Below are 13,379 nucleotides of genomic sequence, written 5' to 3'. Positions count from 1 at the left end.
TTACATAGGGTGGAGAGCGTTTTTGTTTGTTTGTTTTGAGGTGTTTATTTTAGATCTACTTGCAAAGGCCCAGTAGAATGGAGGTAAGGTAAAACAGCATAAAATTATTTGCTTTTGTTGTAAGATACACAGTGAAACATCTTGCGTGATCACCATAAGACTGGAAAAGTCAGCCAAATACAGACTGCACTGCACTGAATGCTTAGAGATACTTTTAAGTAAAGTGATCACTTAAGTCAGTTTTCCTGTTGTTGGAGGGGCCTTACTGTGCAGGTTTTACAGTCCTGCTAGGTAGACTATAAGGTCTAATGACAGTATAAAAACAGGCCAAAGCTCAAACCACTGAGGGGGGGAGGGATAGCTCAGTGGTTTGAGCTTTGGCCTGCTAAACCCAGGGTTGTGAGTTCAATCCTTGAGGGGGCCATTTAAGTATAAAAACACTAACCTTCACTGTAGTGTATTAAGTCGTGTCAGAAATGGTTGGAGTACAAGACAGCACTCAAACAAGCCCTCCTTACTGAAGATTAGAGTAGAGAGTTGGGAGGGGATCTTTGTCCACTACCCATCAGCCACTGAGATGGTCCCAACAATTAAAGTGTACTATCTAATAGTTAAAGCAAAGAACTTTGAGTCAGGACTCCTAGGTTCTATTTGTGGCTGCCGCTGACTGGCAGTGTGACCTTGGACAAGTCATTAAGCCATTCCGTGCCTCAGTTTCCCCATTTACAAAAGGGGGGCTAATATTTTTCTAATTGCGAGGACATGCGGGTATAGCTTTAATTGTTGTCTGTAGAGTGCTTTGAAATGCGAAGATGAAAGGGATCACAGAAGCATGAAATATTATTCAAATACTTTTCAAAGTCAAGTGGAGGAGGATTCTCAGGGGACTTCTCACAAGAGCAAGATCTTATTTGAATGATCAGCTATGCTTGGGAAAGGCTCACAACCAACCCAGGGAAAACTGTGCTAAAGACTCGTCCCTACCACTGTAAAGCCCCATCAAGGTTTCCAATGCAAGTTACTTCCACCCTTGCAGACCCAACTCTGGTGGGTGACTGATCCCTTCAGAAGTGGGCCACTCTCCCTATCGCCCAACATACCAGCGTGACTCCAGACGGGACCCCACACCGCCCCAGCGAAGCGGGGATTCCCAGAGAAAAGACCCCGACGCCCCTCGGGGCTTGTTATCTGCCCCACGGGCGCCCCGGCACCGCTGCTGCTCCCCTACGGACCCGAGGGGGCGATCGCGCCGCGGGGAAGGGGCGTGTCGGGCGGGAGAGGGGCGCCCCCTCCCCGTATGCGCGGGGCCCGTCCCCGCCGAGCCACGCAGGCAGCCCTGCCCACCGCAGCGGAGGGCCGCGGCCGCAGCTCTACGAGGCCCCCAGGCCGAAGGGGTCGAGCACGGCGGGCCTGAAGCTCCCGACCCTGCTCACCTGCCCCGGCCCCGGGGCCGCTAGCGAGCGCCCAGCGCGCCGCTCCCGGAAAGGTGCCACCCGGCGCCCCGTACTCACCCCGGCCGGCGCCCGCGCGCCATCCCCGGCCGGCGCTGCCAATGCCAACAGCCCCGCGAGCCCTCCAACATGGTGGCGCCCGGCGCCGCAACCAATAGGGCCGTCTCATCCGCCACCACCGACCAATGGGGCCGCACCTTTCCCCGCTCCCACACCGAAAGGACCAGAGGCGCTCCCGAATAGGGCAGCGCTTTTAACACGCCAGCCAATGGGACCGGCTCGTTGACCTCCACCCACTCCCACAACTATTCCCTGACAGCCAATAGGAGCGTGCCTAATTTAACTCCCTCCGCCCCAGCCAGAGCCTCTGTCTAAGCCCCACCCAATTAACCCTTCCCTGCTTGAGGCCTGGGAGCAAGCAGCAGCCAGTGAGGGGTGCTATGCTGCCCAAGGTTGGGGGGCAATACCTGCTGCAGGGGAGGGGTAGTAAGAAGTATCTTGGCCCCTCCCCTACAGATTAGGGTTTGTGGATAGTGGTCACTCAGGAAAAATAATCCACATTAAGAAAAGATGTGATTTTAAAGAGGATTAGCTACACCAAATTAAGGTCACTTTAAATCTGCATAAGTGTCCCCACACAGGGGTTTAACTAAGCAACTTTAAATTCAGTTATTTCACATTCATGTGCGTGAGTGTCTCCATATAAACCCACCCAAAGGTCAGCAGGGCCCAGACCATAAGTACACTGATGTCTCCCACTTTCTTCCTAGCAGGGAACCAGAAGCCACACCTTCTACCAATCCCTCATCTCAGCCCCTGATCCACACAACCTGAATCCCGTCCCAATATGTCTGCAGGTGAATTATTTTACTTTAGAAATAAAGGATCATTAACCCATGGTAATGGAAGGAGTCACTGACACTCAGGCACTATAGCCTACAACATTTTAAGTTTCGTGCATAATAATTTGCTCCAGGTCTCAGTCATACCTCCACTAGAGCATGGCTGGTTGAGAAGTATAGATATAGGTTCTGGGGCTTTCCCTCCTTTACCTGGGAAAGGGTGCTTTCTCCCATTAGAGGGTGGAATGGCACACACTAGAAGGAAACCAGATGCTGGGCCCGGCTGACCCTACAGGAGCTTGTTGCATAGATAAATCCTTTTATCCCAGATCAATCTGCTAGAAAACATGTTTAATTTACTTTTTAAAAAGAAGACTATAATGGACAGAGGTGGTAGTACCACCCTTTTTAAGGCTGTCCGAAGCTTCCCGTTATAATAATACCATTTTCAGTTGCTTATAACTTTGCCAACATTTACCTGTTCAGGCTGAAATCTTCCATGCCAGTTGTCTGCTTTAGGCTCATCTTTGGAAAATTTGAGCCAAAACAACTCAGCTATTTCTGAGAACTTGGAATGGCTGAGCAAGGAGACTGGAGACAAGGAAGTGGGGAAGGGGGAAGATTGGGACAGAGAGTTGGAAGGCATGAGACTAGGATTTGCTGGGCCAGGAGACTGATTGGGATGAGAAGGCAGAGGATAGGAGACACACTGGCTATGTGGGGAGAATGGGATTGGGTTGAGGAGCTAGGGGTGGGGAAGAGATTGTACTAGGACAGGGAAAAGTTGGAAGGGACAGGCAGGGGGGAAATGGGCAGAAGAGTTTGTGCCTACTAGAACACACTCCCCTCCAAAGCCTGGAATGGAACCCAAGGTTCCTGAGCCTTATCATTCCTCTGCTGTCAGCAAATAGCTGTGAAACCATCTGGCTGTGTGTCTCATCCCCCCAGAGAGGATGAGGATGACAACCTACTACTGTTATCAGTTACTTTCTTACCTCATGTCAGAGGTGTCTGTTTGGTGATCTAAAGGTTCCAATCCTGCTGATGATCCATGTAGGTGTCAACATGATACCACATGATGGAATTTGTTTTTTTCAGTTTGCTTTTTTAAAAACCTAAGAAATTACACATACAAAAATCTATGTTAAAAGATCATTAAGGATGCAAAGTCAACCACTCAAGTTAAGAAATGCCAGAAATAATGAGCGCCATAGAAAAGCCCATAGAAATTAATAATTCTGTCTTCAGAGCAGGGTTTGAATAGTGTGCAGTAAATAAGGCCTGGAGCCACCCATTGAACAATGAGGAGAAAACAAAATATTGAACAGCTGCTCTTTTAGTGAGCACCATCCATGCTGTGTCCTGAATGAGGCCAGGGTCATATAGAAAAAATAGTATGTGATCACGTCATAAAAACTGCATCATAATGCAAATGCACAAGGTTAATGAATTAAAGTTGCACAGGCAACTTTCATTTTGGCATTTCCTAACATCTGAGTGCTTGACTCTTCAGCCTTAATAATGTTATTGTGTGGGTGAAGGTGCAGAGTTGTGGGGTGAGGATGTTTATGTTCTAAGGGGGAGTACATGGTCCTGCAGTTAAACAGACAACAGGAGAGTTGGATTCTATTCTTTGCTCTTCCAGCATCATTTACCCTTTCGGTACCTCAGTTTCCTCTCCTGTAAAATGGAGATGAATTATCCTCACCACACAAAGCTGTTACTAGGCTTATAGATCAACTATAGAAAGCTGTCAAAGAGATTCTGCTAACTGAGGGCAGAGCGGGTTAAACGGGTCCCATCCTTCCTCTTGAGCCCTCCAGACCCAGAACTGTGCAGAAGACATCCCATTTGGGTCACTAGGACCCAGGTGGGCATTCCACTTCCCCCAGCCATGATGATATCGACCTTTAGGAAAGAAACTGCAGGGAGGAGGCAGAGACTGAAGCCATAATAAACATTATTATTATTAATAGTATAAGAAGATTAGTACTCTTACCGCTGGTTCTGATCCACTTCCATTTTCTGCTTTGAGATTCTTTGATGGATGGTGCTACAGAATGGCAAAACTATAATTTTTATTAGTTTCAGATTTATGTGCCTCATAATATTGTACAACATGAGAACAGGAGATCACATCGAGTGACTCTGTACATCCTTCAAAATCTTTAATGCCTTACTCAAACATAGACTACAAATTTTGACAAAGTGTGAGGCATTATTTTACTAGTAACATTTTGAAACAACCAACGAAAGCCCTAATAAAATGTGCTTATAGAAAAGTTACACACTAGACTCAACAATCAAGGTAGTTTTTACCAAAAAAGCTTCTCTCCTTTCAGAAAAACTGTATACTTTTTAAAATGTTTTGTAAAGTCACATTTCCTTGATGTTACTTGTGCTATAGGCTGTGAAGCATCCTAACAGTTTTAAATAAAATGTCTGCAAAATAGATTTATTTTATCTTATTTTTTAAGAAACATGCCCTCGCCTCCCACTCCACCTGCTTCATTTACTAACAGTGCCCTTTCCACTTCTTCTGCTCTGCTTCCCTTTACAGTATGCATGGCCTGACAGTTCTTTTCATGCTGGTCTCCCCTTTCCTGATCTGCTTGTTTCTTCTTTTTCATTTTAGTACCAGTATTCAGGCAGAAATGCTTCCCCCTAGCATTACTGCAGCTGTGGGGTAAGTCCAAATTTAACCCTTCCCGTGCAGCCCTGCTTTAACACTTTTGTTCCCAAATCACTGCTGAGTGCATTGATGGATGTGAAAAACAAGCTTTTTAATATTACAACATGCAGAATTATTAAGTGTCTCAGTCATCTTAACCTCACTCCAAGAATATGGAACACAATATTTAATTATTCCAGTTGTTGAAACTGCAACTTCTAGAATAAGACTACAAGATCTATGAAAATATAAGAGGATGGAAACAGGATCTCATATTTTTCTTAATGGGTTTTTAAAACACTTAGCTCTTACTTATATAGTTCCTCTGGGAGCCCTTGAATAGATGATCTGATTTTATGGTATTCTAATGACTAGTTAGTGGAACTATTATTTCAACCCCATATATGGATTCCTGAGATAAAGGAATCCTATAAAAAACAAATGCTAAGATATTCAGAGGTATTTGGTTTCCTGTGAAAAACAAATGCACTGCCCTAGAAGATATAAATCTATCCCTCAGCAAATATGTTTTCCATAGTTAATGATCAGCCAGGAATTGCAGCTCTGAATGCTCAGGAGCATACAAGATTAACATACATATATAATACTCCTGCAAGTAATGATATAGACTTTTACTATTTTTCATGCTTGTAATAGGTGTTCACCAGTCAATAAAAATATGTTCAAATTCCAACTTAATCCAGCAGGAGTCTCTGGAGCACTGTCTGTGAATAATAATACCTAGTTCTTATATAGCGTTTTTCCATCAGAAGTTCTCAAAGCACTTTATTAAGGAGGTCAGTATCATTAACCCCATTTTACAGATGGGAAAGTGACTTGCCCAAGATCACCCAGCAGGCCAATGGCAGAGCTGAGAATAGAACCTAGGTTTCCTGAGTCCCAGTCCAGTGCTTTGTCCACTAGGCAACACTGCCTTTACACTGTTGCAGTGCCAGGCTCTCCCAGCAGGAGTCACTCGTGAATGGTGTAGAAATATCTCTATGCGATACTGCCCCAGTCTTTCCCAGAAGATATTATGGCAAGGAATGGTGGAGCAGTATGGTGGTCTTCTCATAGCTATTGCAGTCAACAGAGAGAATCGCTTTACTCTGCGTAAGTTCAAGCTACTCATTCCCTCACCTTGAAGACTCTACCCAACTTTGTCCCCATCTCCTTTTACATCTCTCTGCTTCATTTGCTCTGCCCTAGTTTGTCTCTAAGAACTGCTCTCTTTGCCTCCTCAACAACTTGCTTGATATTCTTCCTTCAAAAAAAAAAAAAAAAATCCTGAGGATGTATTTTTACAGAGAAGTTTTTGTGCTACAAGACCATGCCCACATCACACACTTGTTCTCAGGGCCACCCAGAGGGTGGGGGCAAGTGGGGCAATTTGCTCCAGGTCCCAGGGCCCACAGGGGCCCCCCACGAGAGTTTTTCAGGGGCCCTGGAGCGGGGCCCTTCACTCGGTCCGGGGGCCCCGGAAAACTCTCACGGGCCCCGGGCCCCCAGAGCTTCTTCTGCTCCGGGTCTTAGGCAGCAGTGGGTCCTTCCCAGTAGCATAGCTAGCGGGGTGCAGGGGAAGCAGCTGCTTCCCCCGCCTTTCCAAAAGCAGCCAGAGGAGCGAGGGAGGGGTGCAGGCTGGCGGCTGGCAGCTGCAGCTGGCAGCCATAGAAAGGCGGCGGGCGTGGCCGTAGGAGCAGGGGGTGGTGGCACGGCAGGGCTGGAGGAGCCGGGGGGAGGGGCGGTGCAGCCGGAGGAGGAGCCGGGGGGGGGCCCGGAGTGGCCGGAGGAGGAGCCGGGGGGGGCGTGTCCAGAGGAGGAGCCAAAGGGGGGGTGCCTTTTTGATGTTTGCTCCCCCTCCTCTTAGAAGCTAGCTACGCCACTGGTCCTTCCGCCGAAGTGCCCTGAAGACCCGCGGCGGGGGCCCTTCCGCCCCGGGACCTGCCACCAAAGTGCCCTGAAGACCTCTGGGCGGCCCTGCTTGTTCTGTTGTGTATTGCTTTGTATTGTACTCACTGGTGCCTTTAGATTGTAGGTGATTGGGGCCAGGATTTTCCTCCAAATCGCCCTGTCTCCTTGATGAGAACTGGGCAGATCTGGAGATGGGGCACAGGAGGCGGGAATGCGAAGTCCAAGGTACCTACATATTATGGTAATGAGTGCAATGATATCTGTACATTAGTCCCTGATAACCAGAAACTTCTATGCTCAAACTCTGTTCACTTTTTTTTTTTTTTTTTAACATCTTAATAAAATTTGTAGACATTAAGAACCTACATAGATAGATTCTGCCCTTCTGCTGACCTTGCACAACTTCTTCCATGGTGGGGGGTTCCCCTCTGAGGAATGAGATGTATGCTTGGGACAGGGAGGGGGTGGAATGCTACTCAATCACATTAGTTTTTCTCCACCTAGGTTAGACACAGGGCCGGCTCCAGGCACCAGCTTACCAAGCAAGTGCTTGGGGCGGCCACTCCGGAGAGGGGCGGCACGTCCATCTGTTTGGCGGCAATTCGGCGGTGGGTCCCTCACTCCTGCTCGGAGCGAAGGACCTCCCGCTGAATTGCCGCCGCAGATCGTGATCGCGGCTTTTTTTGTTTTGTTTTTGTTTGGATGCTTGGGGCGGCCAAAACCCTGGAGCTGGCCCTGGTTAGACAGTTTCCTCCTCTGTGCTCTGAAACACCCCGAAGGAGCATTCTGGGGTTGGCCACTAGGCAAGGGGATTCTTTGGCAAAACACAGCTCCTACAGAAGCCATGTTATCAGGGAGCTGGAAAAGAGTCCAGAGGTATGGGGCTTCCACACAGATCACCCTCGGCTCCAATGATGCCTAAGGAGCCACATGTTTTGGTGGTTGAACTCCTTGGCCATTTCTCAAGGAAGACATCCCCCACTACAAGAGCCATCCGGGGAACTTGTAGAATTTCGTATCCTCTACACGGACATGGCATGCTCTACACACATGATGGCCTGCCCATCTGTTATTTGTTTGACACATTGTATGGCGTCATGAAACTTTACAGTATTATTATAAAGGCATTGACTGACACTCCATAGAGATTTTTCTTTACAAGCCCCATTTGCATCCTGCCTGTAATTTATGTCTGCAGCAACCAATTTTTTTCAGATTGGCATGTTTGAAATAGATGAGGAATAGAATTTTTCTAGAAGACTTTTTTAAAGTTTAGGAATAAAGGCTTAAGGTGTTGGCTAATAAACCTTCCTGTATTTGAAAAGTATTCCTTGTGATTCATGATTTATTGATCCATATGTTTCATCCCAGCAAGTATGTCACAAACATTTCCACACACACAAGCAGAGGCTATTATTCCTATCAATTGTTACTGACGGGAAAAATTATTACAACTTCATTGTTATGGACTGGATCGCTGTCAGCTGCATGGTGATTAACAATTTACATATCCCACAATTAAAGTTTTCATTACCAAGCAATTAGAACTTAACATTTTAAGTGCTAGGCAATCAGCTGCTTTCCAGAACTGTCAGGAGTGGAGATGGCTGAGCTGGGTCATGGAGGATCACTGAGCTAGGAATGGAGGATGGAAAGGAGACCAGGGAGAGGTGGAGGCTTTAAGTTCTGATGTTCAGTCACCTTTGGCAGCTTGCAGACCTATTAAGGTCCCAGTGAGTGCAGCTCCATTCCTGCAGACCTTACAGTGGAAAGAGGGTAGACTTGGGATAGGGCACAGAGGGAACCAAGGAAAAGGGCTAGTGAAAGTGGAGTTGGCTGGGGAGTCTGGACTGGTATTGGGCCAGGGAATAAGGACTATCTAGGGAACCATTCTCAGGAGGTGGGGAATTGGGGCTGACTCAAGAGCACAGGCAGAGAACCAGTAAAATAATTATATCAGTGCCAGTAAAATCTCTGCATGCCTAGGTGAGAAAACTTTCAATCAACACTTAGGCTGTTGCCAGATGTTGCACAGATCCTCTCACTTGAAGCAGTGGGATAAACATGGTAATATAATAAATCAGATGTTTACAAGAAACAAGAGAAATTCCAAAGTAAAAAACTCCACTCCATTACAGTTAAGATTGCTAAGCGCAGTTCCATGAAAACCCCCACAAACATTGAAAAGATGGAAATTACAAACTAAGGTTATAAAAACCATGTTGACAATGCGGACACCAAGCTTTACACCCAGTTAACACACACAGACTATTAAACTGGAACATTCTCAATGATCAGCAACTAAAAGGAAACAAAACATTTCGCTGAGCACACTTTCCCGCTTGGGGAGAGGATGAATGAGAGAATGAACCACACGTGACAGATGTCAGTTACATCATTTTATGCACAACTGGAAGGCATTCAGACTTGATGGTAATGAGAGTGGTATAAGAACCTGCATGGAATAAAATAAAGCAAACAACTTTAACTTTGCCCCACAACAAAGCTCTCGTGATGACTACGAAGTGGCAAATGGTTCTTCAGTCTCTAGTCAACAAGGCCAGACCCTTGACAGCGCACTCAGTCAGTCAATAGGATGAAACCTTGGACTTGGACAACAGTTAAGCCAGGCATAGCACCAGCGGATCTTGGTGAGCAGATCCCCAGAGTGGATGCAGGACTTGCACAGTAGGGAGGAAAGCCTCCCCTGTTAACAAGGGTTTGAGGTTGCCTACTCGCTCTCTGCAGGTCTGTCTATACAAAAGCCAGACACACACGCATCCTTTCCTTTCTTCTCTCATTTCTTTGTTTTAAAAAGAAAAGTTTTTTAATTAACTGACTCACCACAGGACTTCAACCACCAGCTAACAAAAACAGCCACCAAAGTGTCAGGAAAAAAACCCAAGACAGAATGAGGGAAGCATCAGAGTGACTGAATGAGCTCTGAGCTTGTTGCAACTGGAGCTTTTCATAAGGAACTGAAGGGCAAACATGAGACCACTCCTCCTTTTATACCCACCGAACCCTGCCCCAGAAGAAGGGATAAGGAGAGAGGATTGTTCCTAATGGACACTGCTTTCTAAAAGATTCCAGAAACTCACGGAGACGTATATTGAACCCACAAGTAGGAAAACACAAAGGCCACCTTCTAACTAATATAATAATAATACCTAGTTTTTAATATACCGCTTTTCATCAATAGATCTTAAAATGCTTCACACTCTTTAGGCTCCAATCCTGCAAAAAGACACCAGTGCTTACAGGAACAATTGACACCAAGCTCAACAAACAGCATGCAGAGGCTATGAAAAGCAAACTATTATCAAAGATGAACACCCAGCCTTTCTAATTCTGCCCTGTAACAAATCGCTCACTATTATTACAGTGTCAGCGAACCAACTACTACTTGCCACATGGCTTTCTCTCAAAGCAGTACGTAACAACTTTATTAACTTGCTCTTATACATAGTGAAGTTATAAAAACGTTGACCTTTCATACAATACCATACGCAATTCAGGAAAATCAAGGATAATTTAACAATCCAAGATTGCCTAAATATAATCTTCAAGTTTCTCTATAGCATTCATCAGTGTAGTATATAAACATGTAGCAATCTTTTCTTACTGAGAAAAACGACCTCACGTATTACTGCTGTGATAAATATTGCTAGAGACAAAAGCTGCTGTGAGAACATAGACTATAATAACCCATACCAGTTCATAAAAATCCACCCACTACATTAAAGCAGGAGCTATTCATGTGAGAATGAAGCATCAAACTTTACACTTCACAAGAAACTATATACACATTACTCAAACGGACAACATTAAAAAGGTAGACAAGGGCCCAGTCCAACTCCCAGTGAAGTCAAAGACAAGACTACCATTAGTTTCAGTGGATGCCTGGATTGGGCTCTAAAATAGAAAAAACAAATCCGGAGCCAGAGTTGTGGTCGCTTGCTTATGGGTCACTGAATTTGTTTCTGTTTTATGGTGGGAGCAAGACCAGGGCGTTAAAGCTGGTGTCAGAATTATTTATACAACTTTAGATTGTAGTTTCCATAGTTCAGCATTTGAGGCTTTTGCCTCCTCTTTTACAGATGTGTTTAATGGTTCATCTTTTCTTGAATTACCCTTAACTATAAATCAACATTTTTTGTTTGCGTTATATAAATAAGAAACAGTGCAAACAGCCGGCTTCTCCACTCTCTGCAGTGTGCTTTTAAGTAAATAGCACAGCAATTCGGGCTCACATTACATAAATCTACCTTGTATTTTCTGTTTCCCCCATCACATGTTTGTATAGATGTATCCCTGACTAGCTTCTCCTCCCCTTAACACACACATGGCCTTACCTCGCTGGCACCATGATAGGAAAAATCTCTTCAACCTAATCCATGACACCAAAGTGAACCCTGACAGCCCCCTCCCTTTCTGTGTTTTCCCTTGTGGGAGCTGTCAAATTCCAGCCTGATCACCCAGTGGAGCAGCAGCCATCTGATCAGATCAGACTAGACTAAACTTCCTTGTGGCAAGAGGGAATGAGTTCTTCCGCTACCTTTGCTACATACCTTCCTGATCAAGGCAAAAGGTATTCACTGCTTTTCATTTCTTTGCTCTGAAGTCCATGACGGTTTCATGAAATCCAGATGTTAGTTTAGGTTGGTTTCCCATGAAACACATCCAGATCTTGCATCATTCAGCACCACAGGCTACGCCAGGATGAGAGGGGGAAAATAAGAGACATTAAATACACATCAGATCTGAACAAACACAGACTCTGTCTAAAAAGGATGTCAAAGATGGCCTCTTCAAGTTGGCCAGTTCAGCCAGAGCAAAAACAAACTAATGGAGCTAATGTGATTAACATATTTTAAATGTATTCTTGTTTTGCAGCAGGGAAGTGAGAAATAACCCTATAAATGTGTTTAAAAAGCACTTTCAAATGTTTTCCACTGTTGCACTGATTTCAAATCTGGTCTAGGAAACATCAATTGTTAAAACTGATAAATGTTGATTTTCTTAAGATAAAATCTGGTGATAAAAGCCTCATGTATAATTATTCAAAAGGAGTTTAATGTCTCATGTAGGCTGGGAAAACAGACTGAAGGAAGATGTCTGTCTTATACAGACTGGAAAGCTTATGCTCTAATAAATTTGTTAGTCTCTAAGGTGCCACAAGTACTCCTGTTCTTCTTTTTATGGAGCAGAGAGACTGTCTTCTGCTGCACATAGAACAGCACCAAGCACAATGTACAGTATATACAGGACATATGGAGACTTGTATCACGCTCAGTAGTAATAATGGAAATGTTGCTGACGGGGTCAAACTGGATTAAAAATAGTAGTAGTCTCCCAAGCCCCTTCCACTTGCCACAACAGTTTTGGATAGGAAATTAAGAATTGAATTTCAACCAACTGAAAGTGCAAGGGGAATTTAAAGTAGGCAGAATATTAGAAACCATACTGGAATTTGGCCACAATAATGGAGTTTACACATCCACTGTTATGAAAAGTGATATGTCTTTAAATTACCATGAGTAGTCAAAACATTGGCTATCCCCAAAGATGGAAGGCACCGCACCTCAAACAATGCAGTGCTGAGAAACTGGTTCAGTGCTGACTCAGGGGGAAGAGGGACACCTATTGAAGACTGTGTACACAATTAGTTTGCTGTAAACGGGGCGTCAATCTACTCTGCACTAGTCTGCTGAGGTGTAACCATCTATGTGTACCCTGCTGATGCATATTATACTCCTGGGAAATTCTGCGCCCCTGTGGCATAGATTTCCTGGCTCCTCTGCAGAAAAATGGGGGAGCAAAGAAATCTGTGGGAAACATATGCCCCTTCCCCGGTAGCCCGGGCAAATCTGCTGGGAGCAGCCAGCAGCAGAGAGCAGATCACTGTAGGGCAGAGGAGGGAAGCTGGATGTGTGCGCGTGTCCGTGGAGAGACGTTAAGGGGGTGGGGCTGGGCTCATGCCTGCGTGTGAACAAGTGAGAAGACGAAGGCCCTGTCTACATTGGCAAGTTTCTGCGCAGTAAAGCAGCTTTCTGCACTGTAACTCCTGAGGTGTACACACTGCCATGCCACTTAGCGCACAGAAACTGCGCAGTTGCAGCGCTTTAAAAAAAAAAAAAAACCCACCCCAACGAGAGGCATAGAGCTTTCTGTGCCGGGGCTGCAGTGCCAGTGTAGACACTGTGGTCGATTACAGCACTGCAATTGGCCTCCAGGAGGTGTCCCACAATGCCTGTTCTCGCCTCTCTGGTCATCGGTTTGAACTCTACTGCCCTGCCCTCAGGTGACCAACTGTCATCCCCACCCTGTAAATTCCTTTGGAATTTTGAAAGTCCTCGTTCTGTTTGCTCGGTGATGCATGCAGTGGTCTCAGTGCATATTTCCAGGTGGCCATGCCTGCTCCTCGTACCAGGCTACATCGTAGAATTCCAGACAAATAGCTGAGCTGGCATCTAATGCTAAACTCACTTTTGACCACTTCAA

At 45.5% G+C, this 13,379-nt stretch overlaps 1 protein-coding gene across 4 annotated transcripts in view; it reads right to left on the bottom strand.

Moving 5' to 3' along the window:
• Positions 1 to 1,601, bottom strand: part of FAM20B (FAM20B glycosaminoglycan xylosylkinase) — a 44,898-nt gene extending 43,297 nt beyond the window's left edge. For 3 of the 4 annotated variants that reach the window (XM_054037318.1, XM_054037320.1, XM_054037321.1), the window contains exon 1: positions 1,512 to 1,601. The gene's annotated coding sequence lies outside the window, so the exon portion shown is untranslated. The other variant, XM_054037319.1, reaches the window with a different exon arrangement.
• Between the last annotated feature and the right edge of the window lie 11,778 nt (positions 1,602 to 13,379).

This window comes from Malaclemys terrapin, chromosome 8, assembly GCF_027887155.1.
Source record: "Malaclemys terrapin pileata isolate rMalTer1 chromosome 8, rMalTer1.hap1, whole genome shotgun sequence".
In the NCBI taxonomy this organism is placed as follows: Eukaryota; Metazoa; Chordata; order Testudines; family Emydidae; genus Malaclemys; species Malaclemys terrapin.
The sequence above is the reverse complement of the archived record's forward strand: the minus strand, read 5'-3'. Positions and strand labels throughout refer to the sequence as shown.